Source organism: Gorilla gorilla, chromosome 7 (assembly GCF_029281585.2).
Source record: "Gorilla gorilla gorilla isolate KB3781 chromosome 7, NHGRI_mGorGor1-v2.1_pri, whole genome shotgun sequence".
NCBI lineage: Eukaryota > Metazoa > Chordata > Mammalia > Primates > Hominidae > Gorilla > Gorilla gorilla.
Window position 1 is genome coordinate 12233923 of NC_073231.2, and position 20360 is coordinate 12254282.

Genomic DNA, 20360 nt, shown 5'->3' on the forward strand with positions numbered 1-20360 from the left:
CTACTCAGTAACAAACAGGAATGAACAACACACACCCAGCAACACTAATGAATCTCGAATGCATTCAGCTAAGTGAAAGAATATTCAAAAGATGATAGATAAAATCCATTTTCTATGACATTCTGAAGAAGACAGAACAATAGGGGCTGAAAACAGATCAGAGTTTGCCAGGGGCTGAGGAGGGGGAAGAGCTGACTACAGAGGGGGAGGAAGAAATTTGGAGGGGCGCTGGGACTATTCTCATATCTTGTGATGGTGGTCACACAATTTGTGTGTTTGTCGAGACTCTGAAAACTGTACACTAAAAGGAGTGAATTTACTGTATATGAGTTGCACTTCAATAAATCTGGCTTTGAAAAAAGCAGAAGGAAAAAGAGCACAGGTGGAGCAGGGTAAGACTCTTCAGCTCCCATTCTCTCCAGCCCCATCCTGTCTTTAGTGCGAGTCCACATCCCTGGTACACGGTTGACTCCCACCTAAAATATGTTAGAAAAGTGATTTATATACAAAAGAAAGCCTTGCATTTCTTTTTAAAGGATCATTTTTCAAGGTTGGTCCTCCCTATTGCTCATCCTCAGTCCACAGGAATGGCCACAGTGGTCCATCGTGGGTACAGCTCCAGTGCCTATCTTGAGCATGTAAGGCACAAACACACGAGCGCCGGTGCACTCATGTTTTTGGGCAGGCTGCAGGAAGGGTGACGTCAGAGTGAGCGTTATCCTCCTCTCACATCCTGAAGGTCTTGAAGCCAAACAGCAGAAGCTCAGGGATTGCTAAGTCCCTTTCAACAACCTGATGGCTGCCTGGGAGAGGGTGGTGGGAAGCGGAGAGAACCAGTCAGTCCTTGGAAACTGAGTTTGGTCCAGGTGTTCCCCTGAGGCAAGGGTAAGCCAAGGACTGGCCTTGAAAGAGAAACGCTTTGGCCCCTTGAGAGTAGGACTGTATTTCTGAATGGACTAAGGGAAAAGTAGTCAGTGAAACATGGCCTTTTCTGTACAAGATGATATCGTTCTGCAGAACCCATTACTCTGGCTCTTATTTATTTTTTTATTTTTATTTTTTGAGATGGAGTTTCACTCTTGGTGCCCAGGCTGGAGTGCAATGGCGCGATGTTGGCTCACCGCAACCTCTGCCTCCCGGGTTCAAGCGATTCTCCTGCCTCAGCCTCCCAAGTTGCTGGGATTACAGGCATGTGCCACCATGCCCGGCTATGTATTTTTAATAGAGACGGGGTTTCTCCATGTTGGTCAGGCTGGTCTCGAACTCCCAGCCTCAGGTGATCCACCCGTCTCGGCCTCCCAAAGTGCTGGGATTACAGGAGTGAGCCACCGCGCCCCCGGCCTCTGGCTCTCATTCTTAAGTCAATTTCCGTTACGCTCAGTTGCAGGTCACAATGTTCACATGGATGGGCTACCATCAGGGCGCAAGGTAGCAGGATGAAAGTGCTCTGTGCCAGGTAAAACCACACTCCGGAATTGTATATACAGCAACTATAGTCTAGTGGACATCACACGAGAGCCCAAAGCCACTGACTGCCTGGGCCACAGGATGTCTTTGCTACCCTTGCTGTTCAATAAAAGTGAGGTGTGTGTGTGAGTGAGAGAGAGACAGAGAGAGAGAAAGAGAGAGATTGTTTCTACCTCTTCCCAGAGTTCTTGATAATATGATTGTTTCTAACTCCAGTCATACCTCTGTGATCATGGAAGAAAAATGGATGTTAAGATTAGCAGACACCCACTGGCCACTGATTTTAATTTCGTCACTTGAATTTGAATTCAAAATCCAACACCACCAACACTAAGAAAACAACACCATGAACAAAAACAAAACAATCCCCCACAAAATATTGTGTTTCCTCTTAGGAACAAAGCAGACAGTTTGGCTTCCATGATCTTCTCTGTCCCTCACCCTGGGAGAGCTTGCTAATTAAGCAGCAGAGGAACCAAAAGGTGACAAGGGAAAGAAGTGATGAGGATGCAGTCCACGGCTCGGAGAGCTGGTGGCAGCGCAATGTTCTGGGGGAAGAAAAGAAAGGATCCCTGAGGGCCACGCCAGCTCTGACCTTACAGAGGAAGGCCTTGAGTGAACCAGGCAACGGTTCAATGGGGCAATGCTGGGAGCCTCAGTCTCCCTCTTATGAAATGAGATTGGACACCTGATCTGTGAGTTCTTTCAGCCTACATGCCCTCTGATCCAGAATTATTCGAATTCCCTCATTAAGAGCTACAATTCACAAAGCAAACATTTATTGAATGTTTACTATGTGCCAGGCATCATGCAAACTTGTAGATACAAGGATGAACACAAGTTTCTACCCGCAAACCCGAGAACAAAAGCGTCCTGCAGACAGGAGCAGGAGTGAGCGCTGGCAGACACGAGCAGGAAGGGGGACCCACGGCACCTCCTTGGGGAAAAGGGCAGGTGGGAGACGACCTAAATGAATTCAAGGAACACATTGCTTTTAATGTAGAGGTGTTTCTCCCTCTCTTTTACCTAGTACTCTTTCTGGACCTTAACACACTCACACATGCACACACACGCACACACAGGCTGTGGCCTGAGTTGGGGGACAGAATGCCTGCGGACTCGGTGCTGTTCATGCACTGACACCCACACCCATAACCTACGACTTCGCCCTTTTCACACATTCGATGCCAAACACTCATATCGATCCTGGACCTGCGGAGTGCCCATTTGGAGGGCACAAGGGCTGGGAGTGGGGGTAGGGCAAGAGACGCAGGCCCCAGTACAGTTTCCATCACCACCTCCTGGTGTGGCCTCAGGCACGCCAGCCGCCCACTCTGGCCCTCGGTCTCCTCATCTGTGAAATGCACCGGTTGTGCTGAAATCAATCCTCTGTCTCTCTCTCTCTCTCTCTCTCTCTCTCTCTCTCTCTGTGTGTGTGTGTGTGTGTGTGTGTTTGTGCTGAATCAATCCTCTTTTTTTCTCTCTCTCTCTTCTTTCTCCCTTTCTCTCTTTCTCCACAGGGTCTCATTCTGTCACCAGGCTGGACTGCAGTGGTGCGATCTCAGCTCACTGCAGCCTCTACCTCCCCAGGCTCACATCTTCCCACCTCAGCCTCCCCAGTAGGACCACAGGCGCGCGCCACGACGCCTGGCTAATTTTATTTTTTTGTAGAGATGGAGTTTCGCCATGCTGCCCAGGCTGGTCTCTAACTGCTGGGCTCAAGCGATCCTGCCGCCTCTGCCTCACTAAGTGCTGGGATTACAAATATGCGCCACCGCGCCCAGCTTGCCGAATCATTTCTAAGCTTCCTTACAGCTCTTTAGGAACAAATGAACACCACATCGTTAACAGACACTGGGATTAAGAAGTGGAATAAAGCCATGTATTTGTTGCCGGGTAGAAAAACGCTGCCGGCCCACTCCACGCAGAGGCCCCGCAGGCGCTGGCAGAAGCCTCGGTGCGCGGCCGGGGGTGCAGCCCGGGTGATGGATGGCCGCGGGGCCGGCGCCTGGCAGGCCTTATTGATGAGGTGCGCGCTGACGGCCGCCGCGGAACCCCAGGCGGCTGGAGGCGAGCGCGCGGCGGCGGGCGGCGCAGACTCGGCGGCGCTCGGGGTCAGCCCCCGGCCGGCCGCCCCCGCCTCTGCCGGGCCTGGCGCCCGCTGCGCCGGCCCCGCTTCCTCCCCTCGGCAGCCTCGCTTCCCGCCCCCCGTCCGTCCGCGCCCTCGCGTGGGTCCCGGCGCCTGCTCTCCCTCCCAGCCTCCCGACGGAGCAGCCCCGCACCCCTCACCCCCGCACCCCCGCACCCACCCGCGGTGGAGGTCGGCTGAGGCGCAGAGGCCGCGGGTCCCCAGAAGCCGGTTCCCGCCCCAGCGCCAGGGCCACGCCCTCCCAGGCGGAGCCGCCGCGGCCCGAATGATCGGATTCAATCTAGATCCGCAAGAGCATAGTTACACGGGAATTACTCACGCTGTGCACGGGAGGAGAAAATTCAGGACACCGGTCAATATTCTATTAGGGTTCATTCGAATTATATAGTGATAGATAAGATAGGTAGAGAAATCAACGTAAATACACCTGCGTATAAAGACGGCGAGGTCTTGCGTGAAATTTTTTGTACGTTTCTAATGTCCTCATGGAGCAAGTGTTCTTTTATAACAGCACACACTGTCATTGCTGTGCTTGAAAAGGTGTGATGGAGCTTAGTTCATTCTCCACCCCTGCGCTCAGTTTCCCCCAGTTCCACCTTCCTCCCTCTGGTTGTTGCCTCGTTTTTCTTCTCTTGCCTTTGGGGAAGGAGGAGTGAGGCTGCTGGGCTGTTACCTGAGGCCATTAGGCTGGAGAACAGGTGGCCCGAGCTCCTGCCTGCCTCAGCTGTCACCTTCCCTTTCTACGGAAAGCACCCACGGCCACCTCTGTTGGTGACACTAAGGTGAGGATCATGAACAGATCCCCTGCGAAGCAGTCTCCTTGAATGAGAATTAAAGGAGAAAGTCAACATTGTAAGCAACATGGAGCATTTATGGTCTGAAGTGGTTTTTGATTTTTTTTTTTCTTCCCTCTTTGAGTTGAGAGCTAGCCCTGGACTGGGAAAGGTCCTAAATTCTTCCTTAGGTGTGCCGTTAAGTACTGGGAAACAGGTAGTCTTTTGTTTGGGGCGCCATAGAAAGAGGAGGGAGGGACCCCAGGTTGCTGTGGCCTGAGTGTCAGTGTAGAGCGAAGCTTAGGCCTCGAGGATCTGGATCTAGTTGAGGCTGGAGGGAGCTCCTTGGTCTGGGAGTCAGGATTCCTGGATTCTAATCCCACAACTGCCACCAGAGGAGTGCCATGCCCACAGGCGAGTCACTTAACTTTCTAAGCCTTAGTTTTCTGTCCGTAAAATGAAGAGACTACTAAACTGTCTCCCAAGTTCCTTCCTATCCCAACATTTTGTGACTTTAAGCTCTCGAAATCCAGCCTGGACAACATGGAGAAACCTCATCTCTAATAAGGAATAGAAAAACATAGCGGGGTGTGGTGGCACGTGCCTGTAGTCCCAGTTACCAGGGGGACTGAGGTGGGAAGATCATTTGAACCTGGGAGGTTGAGGCTGCAGTGAGCAGTGATGGCACCACTGCACTCCAGCCTGGGCAACAGAGTGAGGCCTTATCTCTTAGGGTGGGAACACCAGGATCCTAAGTGTGAACTCAATCTTAGCCATTCATAATGAATATGTTCAGTGAGGAACTAAAAATGGGAGGCCTATTTGAATATGCAAAATAAAAGGCTTGGATTGCAGATGAAAACTGGGATCCATTTACTAGGCAAACACTTATTGAGTAACACCGGACATTGCTATATGCCAGGCACAGCGCCAAGTATGCTGCGTGGATTGAGTATCCACACAAACAGTTATCCACACAGTCACTCTATTTCCTCCATTTTACAGATGAAGAAACCAAGGCACAAACTATTAAGTAACTTGTCCCGCTTATAAGGTGGTGGAGCCAAGACTTAAATTCAAGTAGGTTGACTGCAGAACTCAAAAACTGCTCCTCTGGGCAAGGCATTGGTATTGTGCAGGGTATCTTCTTACATAACCTTTTTTTTTTTTTTGAAGAGAGAGAGACAGGGTGTTTCTCTTTCACCCAGGTTGGAGTGCAGTAGTGCAATCATAGTTCACTAGAGCCTCCAATTCCTGGGCTCAAGCGATCCTCCCACCTCGGCCTCCGGAGTAGCAAGGAGTACAGGTGCGCACCACCAGATCTGGCTATTTTGTTTGTTTGTTTGTAAAGACGGGGTCTCGCTATGTTGACCAGGCTGGTCTGGAATTCCTGGCTGGAGTGACCCTCCCACTGCCCTCTTGCTTAGCCTCCTGAAGTGCTGGGATTACAGCCCTGAGCCAGAGCCACCACACCAGGCCACCTTTTTTTTTTTTTTAATTTCCATCCTTATTCCAGAATCAGTCTCTTTCCCCTTCTGTTTCTACAGCCTTTATGAGACTGTATTTTAGTTTAATCTGTCTATACATCTGCCTCTCTATATACCTCTCTCTCCAAAATTTTAGTCTCCTTGAAGGCAGAAATCTTATATTTGACATCTTTGTATTTTCCAGTTTCTAACATATAGTAGACATTTTTAAAAAAAGTTTGCTGAATTGAATTTTAAAAAGTGGAGTTTCCACTTTGTCCTAATACAGTGTAAATCCCCATCCTTGATGACTGAAGATGTGGTATCAGGGCTGTGGCTGAGACACGGGTGCCATGGTCTCTTCCACTGTGTGCAAACACAGAGGCTCACGTGCGGAAGATGCCACGTGGCGCCTCATCACACCTTCGTCCTCCATTGGTGGGTGATTATGGCACCAGGTACCTTTGGCCCATTTATGAGTCCTGAGACAGCCTCTCTCTGACACTGATGTGGAGCCCTGGTATTGCAAGGGACTTCAAGGATTCTGGTCCAATCCACTCATTTTGCAGAAGAGGCAAGTAGTATCCAGACAGGGCTATAGAGCCACTCACCTATTTACCAGCACAGCCAGGACAAGGTTCCCTGGCACCATGGTCATACTCTGTTTTCCATTTCAACATGCTACTATAGGAATTGATACCTCCCCTCTATACATTGACTCCTAAGGCCAAACTTCCCTCATCCTGATGTGATCAGTAGGGTGAGAGGATCAGAGATAAGGCAGCCCTGGGCTCTTGGGCAGAGCCTAGAAGTCTGGCAGCCTGGTTAGAGCTGCTGCCCACACCCTTTGCAGGGCACTGGAAACAGTGACCCTGGCCCAGCCAAGGGTGGGGGTGAGTGAGGGCTTGAGGATGAGGTAAAGGGAGGTCATAGATATTCAAAGGCACAGTCATTCCATGCACTGCTTAGAGTGGTGATAAACCAAGCCAAAATGGGCACCAGGCACATATTGCACCTCAAGGCTGAATATCTTCCTAATGGTCTTGTGGACTCAGCCTTCAAAATAAAGAAAAGAAGGTAGTCAAGTGTGTGTGGGGCATAATGGTTGGGTCCTTGTTCTGATTCTCATTGTTCATTGGGAGTGATCCAATGTCCTGGATGCCTGAAACAGGTCAGGTGCATGCTGCTGTTCTGGGTAATCATCAGTGATATACACATTCACTGATAATTTCGCATAAATTATGTGGTCACTCTATGTATAAGTCATTTGAATTTGCTGAGCCTCAGTTTCCCAATATCCCAAGTAAAGGATTTTGAGTGAATGTCTTCCCATTTCTTTTTACACTGGAAAATGCTTCAGTTTCACGGATGCAGGGCCCAGAAATAAGTGGTTACTGGCCTGAAGAAACAGGCCCCATTCCTGGGGAGGGACGGTGAATTGACCCATGGGAGGTTCCAGAAGTTGTCTTGCAGTTTCTTGTCCAGGCAGCTAAGAGCAAAGTCGCTTATTGGATTTGCCGCTGCTTTGTTATTTACATTGAACTTTGGGTCTCAGGTCCACCACTGGAAGACTGGGAGTGATAAAAATATAAGGTAAACCAACCTTTCTGAATAACACGTGAGAATTCATTAGTGCTCACCTCCCAAATAAATCATCTGTTGATTTTATTCATTTTCTGCAGACATTACAAATATTATAACTGCTATTGCCCCCATTGTTCCCTCACCCATCTCTCCACCAGTTTGTGCTTCAGGGGATTTGGGGATTAGGTTCTTAATTGGGGCCATCAATTCTTTGTCTTATTTTCTGCCTATGAATTTTCCTAACCCTATTCTCATGAGAAAGATATGTCACTGGGGAGAAGGTTGAGGCAAGGCCACCTCCTCAATGTGTTCCTAGCTGTGGCTCCCCTAGTCACACCAGGCAATCTTCCCATTCCCTCCTGTCCCCATGCACACACTCCCCTGACACCCACTGACTCTGGGCATCATATAACGTCCCCACACAAAGATTTATAGGGTTGAGATTCAAGTGTGTGTGTGTGTGTGTGTGTGTGCATGCGCACACGCGCATGCATGCATGTGTGCTTTATTTTGTCACCTCATTAGGTTTAAAAAGTTCTTGATGGCTGGAATATCATTTAGTAATTCTATAATCCCCTACAGTGGTCTGCACAGAGTAGGTACCCAATACATACTCAAAAGAATGAATTAATGATTGAATATGTCTGAGGGTCAAATATAGAGCTCTGTATAAGAAATGTGCCTATTTCTGAAATGCAAAAAATGTTCCCAAGTATTATTCTTTTTCATATTTCAGGAGACCTCAGGCATAGATGCATTATAAATGTATAGCTTTGAAAATCAATTTGTTTTTCACTGTTTTGATCTCACGTGTGTGGGGGGCTCTTGAACTGCTATTTGCTTCACTTTATAACTTGCACCTTGGAGAGGCTGGATGATAAATGAGAGATGAATAATTCCTTATTGCTACTTATCTGCTGAATCTATAAACTGGTGTCAGCATTTACTCAGTTGGGTTTAAGCTGTGCCTGGTATACTTATTAACCTGCTTAAAATAAGCCATAAAAATGGGCTTGGTAGAAGGTACTTTTAACTAATTTTTAAAAATGACATTGGTCATTTTCCATGAACTCATGGAGTGACCTTTGGCAAATCACTTAACCTCATTGAGCAACACCTGCAAAATGAAATGGGGGCAGGGTTTGATCAGCTCTAGGAGCCTTGTAGCTGTGTAATTTTTGATTTTTGGATGCGTAAGAGATCCCAATAAAACCTGTCAGAGCCATTACATATCAGCTCATGTAGACAATCTCCTGTATCCTTGGCTTTTCTCTGGAGGGTGAGGGAGGCAGCACTTGGTAGTTAGAGCAAGGCATTTTGAGTTCAATTCTGTTACTTATTAGTACTGTGACCTTTGGCTTTACAACATCTCTGAGTCTCAGTTTTCTCATCTATAAAAAGGGGGAAATGGTCTAATAATACACCAGAGAGTTGCTGTGAGGTTCAAATGTGACGTATGTGATAGCACTTTGATAAACCACAACAATTATTCCTTGCCCCCAACTCACAGATGAGGGCACAGAGCACTGTTTGGTTCAGCAGTTTGTAGCAGGGCCAAGAGGAGGATTGCTTGACCTCCCGGATTCTATTTTGATTACAGGTGGAGATTATTAGAAAATTGTACAAAGATGGAGCACCTAGGATACTTCTCTGGAGAATTCTCTGCGGGGGAGGGTGGTCTATGGATGCCTAAAAAAACCTGTGCCTGAGGAGCCATTTCTGGGGATGCTAAATGGTACAGCGATAAGAAAAGCAGTCAACAACATACTGACCCACCCATCCCAGAATGCCTAGCTAGCAGAGAATGAAGCGTTTTTCAAAGGCAAGGGAAATCTCTTCCCTCCCAGCTATGTCCTCCTCACTTCTCACATCTCTTGCTTTGGAAGTCGTCCTCTCCACATCAAGAACACAGATGTCTGCTTAGGCTTTGGAGTTAATCCCCTTCCTAGAAAAGGGGCAGATTAAACAACTGTGGTTGAGGATTTTTTTTTTTTTTTGAAACGGATTCTCACTCTTCACCCAGGCCGGAGTGCAATGGCGCAATCTCGGCTCACTGCAACCTCCGCCTCCAGGGTTCAAGTGATTTTCCTGCCTCAGCCTCCTGAGTAGCTGGGATTACAGGTGCGCACCACCACGCCCAGGTAATTTTTGAATTTTTAGTAGAAACGGGGTTTCATCATGTTGGTCAGGCTGGTCTCGAACTCCTGACCTCGTGATCTCACCGCCTCGGCCTCCCAAAGTTCTGGGATTAGAGGCATGAGCTACCGCGCCCAGCCTGAGGATTTTGTTTGTAGAGAATTAAGTCAACAAAGGTGTCTGGAACTCACGCCTGCAAGAATCATCCTTCAGGAAAGTTCCTACCACTATGCCTGTGCAGTGTAGGGGGCTGGAAAATTACATGAAGATGGCTATGGTGCCTGTCTCGGCCTTGCTTGCCTTGTAGATGAAGAAGGGGAGAGATGAGCTTAGGAGGAGCTGCCTCCAGTCTTCAGAAAATTCTGTGATTTGCAAAAATTCTATTCACACTCCATTATCAACAACCACCCACCCACCCAACCAACAAAGGCCAACCTCAAACATTTTTTTTAAATGTAGGACTTAGAGAAAGAAAACACCATTATTAAATGGTATTTTAAGTTTATATTTCATGCTATATTCAGAATGCAATTTATTTGCTATTTATTTGCTAATTAATAAAAGTGAAATTGGTCTTTATCTGGATGTTACTTTTATCTTCTGTTGACTGGGATGTGCTACATTAAGATTAAAAAAAAAACAGACGCAGTACAAGATCTTTTGAAGGTCTCCTAAGTTTATGGTGGGATCTCATTTCTACTTCCTTTTGTGACCACTCTCCCCCAGCGCCATCCCACACCCTTCTTGTAAAGCAGGAGGAAGGCATTTGCTACTTGTTTCTCTATAAGCGCAAACTACTTCAGTTTCAAAACCGGCACCTGACATTTATTAAGAGCTGTCTTGTGATTCATTCAGTCTGCAGTCCTGTCCTCCGCTTTGGCTCTCTTGCCTTCAAACGGCCTTCCTTTCTGAACACCTGGCTTCTTGGCCACCACCAAAGCTCTGACTTTCCTCCCCATCAAGTCTCCTCCTTTTCTCCCTCCCCGAGGTCTGAATAATCAGCTTCTATTTGCAGCATCCCCCATCACTACCCCACACCTGGCCTCACATCCCACCACATCCTCCTGCCAGAAAAGGGAGTCGTGGAAGAGGGAAAAGTTACAAGAACTTAGATGATTGTTTTCAATTTTAGAAACACTCAAGGTTGCAAGTGAAATTCTGAGAAAATTTGGACCTGAAAACATTTTCTAAATGGGGAGGGGAATCTCTTCCTTGTGGAAAAATCACTCCTACCAACTGTGAACATCTCTAGCCTGGAATCAGGAGTCCAGGGCTGTTCTTGGAGTTTTGAGTCCATTGAGTTTTGGGGACCCTAAAACTGAATTCTCTGGAACAAATGCTTTGCTACGAAAGTGCAACAGTCATAAACATCGTACGAAGCCTGAAGAAGGCTGACATGTCTTGGATCTGGCCAATCTTCCTCACCTCTCTCAAAATATTTGTTTATTCTACTTTCAAATAAACACGAGTTTGTCATAGTCCATTTGGAAATACAGAAAAGTATAACGGGGACAACCAAATCCATCCTTAGCCACATTAGGCAGAAAGAATTGGAAACATTAGTCTTCTCTCTTCTCTTTCTCGATTGTGGTAGAAGTTTTTCACAATCTACTTTTTCTTTCTTAAGAATCAAGATTTCCCATGTCATTGAATATCTTAAGAAAACATAATTTAATGATCGTGTAATGGATTTAATATAGTTCATGTAAGTAAAGTCTTATTGTTTAGAGTTTAGGTTATTTTCTGTTTTTCACCTCAATTCATAATGTTTGGTGCATCCTTGTCAAATCATAAATTTTGCTAAGTAAAGCATCTTGTAAATCTCTGATTATTTCCTGAGGGTAAATTTCTATTACCAGAAAAAGTGGGTCAAAGAATATGACCACTTTTTGGGTTTTGAATGTCTATTGCCAAATTGCCTTTCAGAAAGGTTAACTCACACAATTTCCACAACCACCAGCAGCAGTCAATTTTGGCTAAGCTAAATAAAAAATATATTTATCAATGTGTCAGGTAAATTTCTACCTCTTAGTAGATGTATTTAATTTCTGAAGAGTTTTGAAGTAATAGGTTAAGAAACAAAACACACAAAGCCAAACAAAAACAAGGAGAACATTAGCATCCAGCTGAACACTTGATTATCTCAGGGATGAGGGCAGTCTTTCCGTCCTCTAAGGTTTATAAGGATTTTAAAATACAAGAAACTGAAACACAGAAGCGTTAAGTAATTTGACCAAGAGAACACAGCCAGTGAGTGGAGGAGATGGAATTCAAATCACAACATTCTTACACTGGAGTCTAAACTCTTACACTGACCTAGGGACGATGTACATTTAGGATCTCAACAAATCTAAAAAGTTTCCAGAACATTCTTTGTAACGAGTTTATGGTTCAGAAATTGCCTTTTGTGAGCACAGACTAAAAGGAGAAATTTTATCTTTGAAGAAGATGTCATTTTCAACTTTTGAGAAGCACATTCCTGCACCTTATTTTTAGACTATGCTAGAAATAGAAGTGAAATAACTTACTCAAGGTCACCCAGCTTGTAGGTGTTTGTGTGGGAACTAGAATCTAGAATCTAGGCTCTGGCAATTCTTTGGCTGCTCCCTGTAGTGTTTTCTCTCACCTGGCAGCAAATATCCACCATAGCATCAGAGGAAGGTTGGCTTGACTAAGGCCCACAGCATCTTCAGGTTTCAGGGCCTTTACTTTCTAGCAGCTCAGGGATCTCCATCACCAGGGCAAGGCTGAAAGGAGCCATGGCACAGCCCAGGTCGTGGCCAGCCAGTTATGGCTGAGGACATGGGTTGCCCTTGGGCAGGGGAACTCTTACTCTTGGGGCATAAACCCGGAGACTTGGGAGTCACAGTAGCATTAAGGGCTCAGCAGTCCAAGTTTAGGTGTGGGCAGGCTAAGACCATTTTCTCCCAGGGAAATTCTTTCCCGTTCACAGAGCCACTTTCAAATGGGAAGTCCACCCGGGAGCTGTAGTTTCCTGAGGTGGCAGAGAGTACAGGTAGGGGCCTGGCCCAGGCATTGTGGGGAGGGATTCCTGCACTGAATGGAAGGTTGGCTAGATAACCTCTGGGGCCCTTCCAACGCCAAACATCTCCGATTTGTGTGTCTTGGGGCAAACAAGTGAGCAGTTGCGGGACTGAAATAGTTGATTTAGGGTCCCGCCCCAGTCTCCGGCTTTAGTCCTCATCTTGGGCAAATAATTTAACCTGTCAGTACAAGGCATAACGCCCAGCGCAGAGGAAAGCTTGGTAAATGTTTGCTGAATGAATGAATGAAAGAATGGGGGGATGGATTTAGTCTCCCTAGTCTCAGGGAATACGGTGAAAGTTGGAATCGAACCGCGCCCCTTGATGGGTGAGTTTGAATGAGACAATGTAAAGCACATTGAACTTCTTAAAAGAAAAAAAACGATACCTCCAACCCAAAGGGATTCTGCTACTTCCTAACAGTCACAATGGGTAGAATTGCTATTTACTGGCATCAGCAAGCATAATACGCAGTGGTGAGTTTTGATTTGGCACAAAACTCTCTGATTAATCCCCCTGCCACCTGTGGGGCAGCTCTGCGCCTCCCAGGGCCAGGTGGAGCACGCCAGCCCCGTCCCTCCGTCCTCCCCCGCTCCGGATAAATGCTGAGGTCTAATGGATTGTTCCTGCTGCTGTCCAGATTAGATAGCGAGCCCCTCCATTATCTCTGCTGGAGCAAACCCCAGTGGCCACCACACCAAGAGCTTTCCAAGGCAATCCGGCGAGAAGGCTGGGAAAACCTAGGGGGTAAGAGACACCAGAGAGCTGTCGAGAAACCCCCGCGCACCGAGGCTGTTTCCACCTCAAGACTCTTCCCAGAACTTTCTCTGAACCCAGTATCTTGTCCCCACACCCATAGCATTTAACAAAGCAGGTCCCCGGTGTGGAAACTAGCTACTACCTACTGAATTCTCGGGAGTAGTTCTGAGAGGGTAACTGTTAGATTCTGTGTCAACCTTTGAGAAGTGAGAAGGACTATTGGACCACACTCCCTCCCCACATCGCCACGGCCAAGAGGTGTTTTTGCACAAACGGGGACTACTACCTCTGACCAGTAGGATAGTAACTTTCCAAATTTTTGTTGTTCTGCAATCATTGCAGAGGAGACACAGCTGACTTTCACATCTTCCTTCTGAATTTCTCATGGTCAAGTTTTTCCCCGTCAAAAATTTTGTTTCTTCAAGGAAAGTTTTGTTAGAATTTTTTTTTTAAGAGTTAAAGCTTTCTTTAAGTTTCTTGAAGGGAAAAAAACTTCTTACAAGCAAAATCTTGTCTCTGTTTTGTTGGAAATGAAAAGCATCTACTATCTATCAGCACTATTCTATGAAATAAAATTCTCATGTATGATCTAACAACAAATTCTACCTAAAACAAACAATAAGCACTCGAAATCATTATTTATCTACAAAAAAGACGAATTGTTCTATCATTATTATGATAGCACTACTGTGATCTAACAGAAAGCAAATAAAATCTTAGCTAGTGAACAAGGAAAAGTTATCTATTTCTACCGTATCAGTTTCCTGTTCAATCTTTAGAGTTAGTGGAAGCTACAAATAAACGATGTAGCAGGAGAAGCCATCTGACACCGTTTTAAAAGATTCTACATTTAAGAAATTCTGCGTCGTTTTTGAGTAAATCAATCTTGTCAGACACCACCTAGTGCTTGGAAAATTATTTAAAATGTGCCATTAGTTAGAGGTAAAAACCTAAGAAATTTATTAAAGGCAAATAAAATAGCTACTGTGCAGTTTAATATCCAGAAATTAAAATAATTCACAGACAAGAAGCCTTTTGATTCATGAAACAAATCATCTTTATCGAGTAACTTCTGTATACAAACATCAGAATGAATAAAAACGAATTTATTGTGAGGGGCAAGGACCTCAGATTGGGGTGGGAAGAGACCCAGGCAGACGCGGACCACATCTGAAGGCGCAGAGTATGCCAGGGAAAAGCTGCAGTCCTTAAATCAGCCGGGTCTGCCCACGGCCAAGAACAGCGGGAAAGAAGACAGGCAGGCGAGGAGAAAAGAAGAACGAATGCTGTGGGCAAAGAACAAAGTAAGCGGGGAGGATTTTGATTAAGCAAGAAAAGGAAACTTTGCAACAGAATTAAGGAAAAAGAGAGAAATGAAGAGAGAAAGGGGATGAAAAAAGGCAAGGAGGAGACAAGAAACGTTCACAAGACAATAGTAAACCAATAAATAAAATTGTTAAGAACAGCGAGTGTGGTGGATGAGGGAGAAATTATATTCAGTATCTAAAGAAACAACAGCAGCCGTTCCCGAGAGGGACCGACCCCATCCCCCCGCCCCGCGAGCGCCGCACCCCGCGCGGGGACCGGGTCCCGGATTCCGGGGTCTGCGCGGGGATCGTAGCTACGGCCCCCGAGTTGAGCCACGCGTGGTCCCGGAAGGGTCTGCCAGGAGTTTTTATGAGACCTAGGGGGACGAGTGCTGGAAATTGGACGGTTTGGGGCGCAGGTCGAGAAGTGGTGAAGACAGTGCTCTTCCCCGGAACCTCAGCGTGCTGAGGCCTGGGAATCCAGTCGCTCCCAGACAAGCTGTAAGTCCCCAAACGTCGAGAAATCTCTGCCTCCAGATCCCGCGGGGGCCAGGGCCTGTGACTAACCCCCGAAGGTTCTGCGAACAGAAAGGAGCTGGAGATTCCCTGGGCTCGGTTTTCGGGACCACGAACCCTGCGAGCCTGGGGTGCCACCCATGCCCCTCAATGTCCCTCCAAATCCGGCCAGAGAAAGAAGGCATTAGATCTGTGCTTTGCAGCCTGGGGTATGGGATTCGGGGGTGCGGGGTCTCTCTGCAGGGGGATATTCAGATACCAGCAGCCTAACCTGGGGGACACAGTGACCGTTTTGATGAAACACCTACTGTGATCCTTGGCCTCTTTAGGGGTCTCACACAGGGGGTCGCAACTGAGAAGAAATGGGTCAGGGGCTTCGCTATGTGTCTTGCTGCCCAGAGCGTGGGGACAGAGACGTCGGGGTGAGCAGGGCTAGGGGCGGGTGAGCACCTCGCATCTGGAGAGGGGTGCGCAGAAGCCGGGCTCTCCTCGCCGCCCAGGGTATCCGTGCGCAGCGGCTGGAGGACTGCGGTCTCCCCAAGGGGGTGTCTCTGGCGCAAAGGGCGACCCGAGACACGTTCCCAGCAGCGCCAGGCCTGGCAAGAGGTCACGCCACCGACCGCGGCTCGGACCCCGCTGGGCATGGCCTGGGCTTCCTGGCCCGCCAGCATGCGACCACGAAGGACGTCGGCGCGACACCCGTCTGAGGTGACCTGGCCCATGTGGCGCCAGATTGATCGAAATGCATCCAAAGCAAACCGGCTTCGGCCTTGCCAGGAACGGAGAGGCGATGAGAGGGAGCTCCTCAGCCTCGTGGGCTGAGGGCGGGAAAGTGGCAATGAATCCGAGGGGCCTGGTTAGTTACTTGCAGAGATTCGCCTGCTCCAGGGCCCGTTGTCGCGCCTGTCCGCGGGGATCTTCCGAGCCTCGCGCTGCTGAAGTAGCCCGCTCCACCGGCACCGCCTGGTCTCCCGCCTGCCCACTCAGGCTTTGCACCAAAGATTGAGCCGGGGGCCGGACATTCCGGACGTTAAGCAGCCCCAGAGCGGCCTAGGTGGGAGCGGCGTCATTTACAGGCGCGCGTTATGTTTTCCCCGCGGGCTGCGCGCTCTGGTTGGGAATCTCTCTTGGGAAGACCTTCTCCGGCGGGAAGTCCTTTAGCAGCTGGTCCAAGCCCCCCGGCAGGAGACCCCGGCGATGTGACTTTGAGCTGATTAACTTCTCCCAATCTTTCTTTCTTCTCATCATGCGGGGAGTGGGAGAAACAATACCCCAATGCAAAAAGAGTTTGTAAACTATTCGGCGACACACAACAGGGATTAAAATTCATGGCCAGTTAACAATACTGTTGCCCTCTTCCTCATTTTCCCCTCTTAGGGACACTTCTCTGTCTGTTGCCGGTGTCTCTGAGGCTTCTGCGTTTCCATTATTCGGGGGTCTCCATCTCCCTCCCGATCCCAACCTCGCCCCTGTAAAAATGTCACTTTCCGTTCGCTTTTCCAACCTCCGTGCAGGGCTAGGACTGTTCGCCCAGGACCCGGCCCACTCAGGGCTCGCCGGGATACTTTAAAGGCCGCGGGTGCTTGGCTGCCCTGGGGTCGGGCAGGTGGGGGGCCCAGGCCGCGCGCCCAGCTCCTCTCCCCGGCTGCGCGCCCCGCACGCGGCCCAGGGCTCGGACCCCAGCAGTCCGAGTTCCTTTTCATTCCGCCGCCAGCCTGAGCGGGCTCCACTCTCCTCCCCTCCCGGCCCTCGGCCCAAGCCTGACGCCGCCTGGTTTATTGACCTTAGATCGGCTTCGGGGCTTTATCAGACCCGGCTGGGGCGTCCCGCGGCGCACGCCCTCCACCTACAGTCGTGCGGCGCGAGCCCCCTTTAAGTTTCTTCTAGAAACGTCCCCTTCCTCCCCCATCCCCGAGTCTGAGAACCTTCAGAAAAATTGCCCGAATTCGCGCGACCGTGGAGATCCGAGGCAGGGCCTTCAGGGCCACTGACATTCTCCTGTGTCGCTCTTTTATCTAGATAATTCAGGCGAAAGTGCCCCCCCCACCCCAATTATTCGGATAATTGCCTCGAATCTCCACTTCGTGTAGTGTTTAGACAATTGGAGATTGATGGCTTGAATTTAACCCTAAAACCTCTCCTCTCCTCTGCTCCAAGCTCTAAAATATCTCTGAACTTTACACACGCAAACTATAATTTTCTGTCCTATAAATCACTTGGCAAATATAACAAGACATTAGAAAGCTATTTGAAATGGATATTTTATTAGACTTGAGACTAGACCAGGGAGAAAGAGTAATTCATAAACACTTCCTCAATACTAAGCACACAAAATTGTCTTTAAGGCTCCCCCCTAATCGAACATGTGAATGCAAAATCACTTTCAGAGACAAACTCTTAGAAGAAAAAGGAAATTTGTGGCAATGATTATGTCACTAAAAATGAACTCCGAAAAAAAAAAGTTCATAAAGTGGGACTTTCAAGTATCCTTTACTGTAGACCGATTTATCAAAATGAGACCAGCAGAAACAAAACATTTGCTAGTACTACAAATACTACAACAACTACTGCTACTACTACTTAAAAAGCCAGTCCAATTTTGTGAAGATAAATCACAGGATTCTAGCCACCTTACATAATACGGCTTTCCCTCAACTCAGATTGGCCCGTCCCTGCTTTTCCCACTAAAACCCTTTCAATTTCCCTTATTTTTGGACAGCGTACAGAAGAGCAGGAATATCAGCCCTGGGAAAACATTAGCAAGGGTAAGCAAGCCAGAGAGTTGGGCAGGGGAAAGATAAGCAATGCAGATGACTGCAAGTTTTGTGACAGCTTTTCAAATCACCCCCTGGAAGCCGGCGGGGCTGCTGGAGATGGAAAGATAGTCAAAGGGAACAATTTTCTGTTCTCTGCTTCACAAAGCTAATATTTGTAACAGGTACACCAGGACTGAGAGGCTTTGCCCTCAATCCTACCCAATTCCAGAAGAGCGCTTGCTGGGTCCTCCTGAGGCTACAGAGTGAACGAATGGCATTGTCTGCCTTCAACCTGCGAGCATGTGGACGAGGCACAGGAAACTTGGGACGTTTCAAACTCTCAGAGCCTTGGTTATGATACTGACCCGTGCCTTCTCAAAGCTGCACTCCTTCTCAAAGCTGTCACTCCTATTTATTATTATTATTATTATTATTATTTTGACTCAGCCCTTTTCTCAGCTACAAATCAGATTTAAGGCTCATTTGCCCAGACTTTGGCTTTGTAGGAAGTGGAGGTAATTTCGACTTGTATGCAAAAGCGTGTGCAACCAAAAGCATTAGCGACTAAGCTCTGCAACGCACGCAGTGGGCCTGGGGAAGAAAAATACGATCTCTGTGGTCCACCTGCAAGACCCACCCCCACGCCTCCTTCCCATCACAGGTCTGGCTCCAGAATAATCGAAAATTAAACCCTATACCGAGCCTGGCTGACCCTTGATCTGCGAATAGGCAAAGAAAAGTATCCGACTCTGAGGGCTCTGACACCTAGCTACTAACTAATTAAGCCAAGCGATGGGAAACAGCACAGACTTTCTGACCCCAAAAGCAAAGTGGGCTGGGTCTGACATGGGCCAGGTTTGCCTGAAGTTTCCAAGGGCGTTCTTAAGAGGACACCAAGGGCTGCGGGGGACCCCAGGGGATTTGGGTGTGCTAAAGGAAGCAGAGGCCAGATGGTCCTGGGATACCTGGTCAGATCCATTTGATTTCTGGTGTGTATGTATTTATTTAGGTTTTTCCTGAGACACCAGGCACCCCTCTCCATTTCCAGTTGCCGGAGTGGGAAGCTGAATCGGGAAACAGAGAAACTAAAATGCCACCTCAATGTAAGAAGGAGGGACACAGAAACAAAGTGGGAAAGAAGCCCGGCGTCTGCGGCCTGGCCTTCACAGAGCCTCATCCTTCCTTCCTGTCCGCAAAGGCCTCAAAGCCTCTCCACAGCCTCCGCCTCGGCCCCACGCTGGGGAAGCCTTCCCCTCCCCTCCCCCACCTCCCTCTCCCCACAGCTGGAGATTGTGGTGAGCAAGGAGACTCCCCAAGCCTTCCATTCCCCCAGCATCCCAGCCTCCCACGGCAGAGGGGTCACCAGGAGGACCAGGAGGGCCAGGAGGGGACTCACCCGCGGTGGGGAGCGGCGTCCCTGCGGCTGCTCAAGGCCTGGTGTGAGGCAAACTCTGCACAGGGATTCCAGGCTGTTCTCAGCCGGGTGGGAGGGAGACGTTGTGAGCCGTGTCTCCCAGCTCCCTCTGAGCTCCCAGCTTCCTTCTCAGAATTAGATAACAGGAAAAATAGATAAGAGAAGTGGTTCATTAATTCAGCAAGCCTCTTTTTTTTTTTTTTTTTTTTTTTGGTGTGTGTAAAAGTGGAAGGAAACTCTGCTAGGGAATGAAGTTCTGGCTGGACAGTTTTTAAAAAGTCAGTGTTCACAAGGTTACAGAGATGCTTCTGGAAGGTCACTCAGAAGGACCCAAGGAATCGCCGTTCATGGGGAGAAATGCTCAGTTCACCGTATGTGCTTCCTGCACCCCAAGACTCCTCTCAGACTCTAGTCTTGCCTTTAGATTGAGGTAGGGAGGGCTGCTTTGTGGCATTTGCTTATGTTGTGCGATCGCCCTCTGGGCATGGGATAATAGTAACAGCAGCGCAGCTCCTCCTAGCATGCCAATTACAAATTACAATTTTTTCCAAGTACTGCTATAACAGCATTTCTGAGCTCCTTACAATAGGGTCAAGCAGGCAGATGCTATATTATTAACCTAGATGAGGTAACCGGCTCAGAGAGGTTAGGAATATGCCTGTGGTCAAGTCACACAGCAAGAAAGAAATGGAGCTGGTACTGAACTTCAGATTAAAGAAATCCATGGCTTCTTAGAATAGGAAGAGACCTCAGAATTCCAAGCTCCTGCTTAAATCAGGAATCCCCTCCAAGGCGATTATCCGTACTCTACTTGCATACTCTTGGTGATGGGGAGCTCATTCTCTGCGTGCCATGGGTGTGCAGCTCTGCTGACTACCACACTTTCCTGCTTCCCAAATGACCCAGCATCGCAGGGCTGGGAACACAGGCACAGGGAGCTGCCGCTGTCATGTGATTTGAGGAACCGGGCAAACAGATCTCCCTTGACA

At 48.2% G+C, this 20360-nt stretch overlaps 1 protein-coding gene across 2 annotated transcripts in view; it reads right to left on the reverse strand.

The window, feature by feature from the left end:
- The window catches only part of GATA4 (GATA binding protein 4), an 83029-nt gene extending 63499 nt beyond the window's left edge, over positions 1–19530 (reverse strand). For both annotated transcript variants that reach the window (XM_055349052.2, XM_031014023.3), the window contains exon 1: positions 19354–19530. The gene's annotated coding sequence lies outside the window, so the exon portion shown is untranslated. The remainder of the gene's footprint in view (positions 1–19353) is intronic.
- Positions 19531–20360: the final 830 nt, after the last annotated feature.